General features: G+C 36.0%; 1 protein-coding gene across 1 annotated transcript in view; it reads left to right on the forward strand.

Moving 5' to 3' along the window:
* Positions 1–3,051, forward strand: part of grin2da (glutamate receptor, ionotropic, N-methyl D-aspartate 2D, a) — a 254,730-nt gene that overhangs the window by 208,943 nt on the left and 42,736 nt on the right. The gene's annotated exons all lie outside the window — the stretch shown is intronic.

Genomic DNA, 3,051 nt, shown 5'->3' on the forward strand with positions numbered 1-3,051 from the left:
CATCTATCCAGAATTGCTATACAGGGTATAAATATTGTATATAATTTTATGTATAACCGAATGTAATAGTAAGGAACTTTAAGATGTTGTGTACAAATATAAATATGGGAGCTCTATGACAGATTATACAGATTATACAGAGTATACAGTATAGTATACCAAAAAAAGTAAGTAATTGTAAGGGACTATAAAATGTGTGTATAAATATAAATATGGAGGTCTATGCACAGATTATAGAATATCCAGGATGTTTAAAAGGATTATATATGTATTAGCGGGTTTATAATACAGATAAATAATGGCAGATTAGATTTAACAATATAATAACGTTATATACATATGTGTAGTGTGGGAGGGGAACACTCCATGGTATGTGGTTCGTGTGAGGACAGTCCATATATTATTATTGTATGAGTGGACGGGGGGGGTTGCCATTCTTATAGTTGTATCAGGATACAATAATACCGGCCTCTGCCACACGTCTTCATCGGGAAAAGCTCTATTCGGAAAAATGCCGGTTTTCATAACATCTACATGGAATATGCTGTTTACGTGACTTGAAACATATTTGGAATATTGTCAAATTAGGAATATAATGTGGGATGATAATGTGCATATTAACGTATTCAGTGACTGACTCATTAGTTTGACTGGCTGATTGCTTGTTTCATTTGGGCGCTGGAGGACAACTCAACCACTAGAAGGCATCGATTCGATGATTGACCATTGAAACTATGGAGTTTTAGAATTTAAATGATTTAAATGACTACTTTTTTCCCCATGTGGTAAATACCTGACTCGCTTTAAAATATTGCCATAGGCCCAAACGTCTGTAATCTTCCACTTTTTTTAATACAATTTAGCCCAGAAACTTACCACATCGCTGCTTGCTGATCAGCATTAGCAGTCCATTGAGTTTAGTGTGTAGTGTTTTATTTGAGGGGTTCATTGATTAAAAAGTGTATTGACAGATGAAAATATAACACAATACCGCTCCATGTACAACTTTATCTTGACTTTATAATTTCTGTGTTTGCCCCCTCTTACAGTGGCACATAACTAATTTGCATTATTACAAAGAAAATCAGAAAATGTATGACTCTTATGAGCCGGTGCAATCAGTACGAGAGTGCTCATTCACTTGTTTCACCGCAGTGGTATTTATTAATACCTGCTGTTGCACTCTGCCCCTCATGACATAAAAATACAAAATCAGTTGAAGGCATTTCCACCTCTGTTGCGGAGCAACAGGAGGTTTTTCTTCTTAGTGTCGCACAAGTGCTTTTCACAACAACCCCAATCATCTCAAGAGCTCATCAGCTGCTCAAACGACTTTACGGAAGGGGGTCCGAGGCGGGATTATCGCTTCTTTTTCTCTGGAATAGTTTGCTGTTAAACTGTTGCGTTGTTTTTATGTCACCTTGCATGTAGAGCGAGCTTCATGTTCCCGTAGCTCATCATACGCCATCTTCTTTTAACGATGGAAGACAAAATCCAGATCTCACTACACATGGCCGTTAAAATATTATATCAGACAACCACATCTAATTACAGGCAACATAACAACATTACAAGATACATTTAATCTTATATAAAGGCTTATTTTCAAAATGTCTTCCAATATTTGTAAATTTTTCATTCCTACAAAAGCCTGTTCAGGGTCATCGCCCCAGCATGCACTTTATTGATAATTGACAACCATGTATTTTTTAATATAATACATTTAAGTTATATCGGTTTCACATTGGTCCAAATGTCGTGGAAGTCTCCGGGGAGCCATTGTGAGCAAGGAGTCTGTCCTTCAACCCTTCTGTTAGGATAAATAACTTCTTTACGTTAGAAGTAATTTCAAACAAAACGAAACTAAGTTGCCTCTCCCTCATCCCGTCCCCTCCCCCTCCCTTCTGTGCTTCCGCACACTAACCCCCCCCCCAACCCCCAAATTCTTCATGTTGGTTATTGGCTGGAACACAGGAACACGGTCTGTGTATTTTTTGTGGTGCAGGTGGATATAGATAGAATTAAACACCCAAAATTCAAGTAAAGTAATTATAATTTCACCTGCCCTCTATGCATCAATATTACTTTTGGGCAAATGTTTTGTAAGAAACCCATATTTCTGAAAATCTTTTAAAAATGGTTCAGATGTGACCCAAGGACAACACGAGGGTTAATCCTAATTCGCTAACATGACTTATTTTTTAAACTATAATTCAGTTACCAGCGCTAAGATGTACATTTTTCATGTTATTCATTAAGGAAATTATGCAAATGAACTTTTGGCATGAACACAGAGTATTGTGGAAGCAAATAGCCCCGTACATCACCAACTGCAAGTGCAAATTTAGAGACCTATCCACATAACTTACTTGCTTCCTTGGCTGAATGTCAACAGTGCAGCATCTTGCAGCAATAAAAGCAGCCCAGCTTAATGTCTTCACGCCAAGTCCTTTTACCACCTTTCAAAGGATCTTTTATTTGTACTACAGTAATTTGGGTCAGCTGGTGTTACCAAGCATTGGAAATTGTCCTTAGATCGGTTACTTAATAAGAGGAAATACCACAATGTAAAAATACTCAATTACAGGCAAAGCTTGTTGTTTGAGCCATAATTAGTTGATTCATATTTATTCAAAAAGTCATAGTAAAAACAAGATGGTTTGTATTTAAATGATTTTTCTATATCATTTTGAGATAATGAAATTTAGACTTTGGACTGTCATGTTGGAGAAATAACTGTAAAGAGTTTATGGAATGGGAATTAGGTCACTCACAGGTATAATTAGGTGATGCCAGGGTTAATTGTTAATTGTGTTGTTAATTGTCAGTTTATGGGAAAAACCTAAGTGTATGTTTCTGTGGAAAAGTTAACCACAGGGAATTATTTTTTATTTTTTATTTGATTTAATAAATCTTGTATGCACATGAGAGAGGAAAGCAAGCCACATCTAATGTTATTGTATCAGGAACCTGAAGCTATGCAGTGTCCTAGCAGTCTGAATTCATGCTTAATGACCAGTAAAAATAATAATAATAATAATACATTTTATT

This window comes from Etheostoma spectabile, chromosome 14 (genome assembly GCF_008692095.1).
Source record: "Etheostoma spectabile isolate EspeVRDwgs_2016 chromosome 14, UIUC_Espe_1.0, whole genome shotgun sequence".
Taxonomy (NCBI): Eukaryota; Metazoa; Chordata; class Actinopteri; order Perciformes; family Percidae; genus Etheostoma; species Etheostoma spectabile.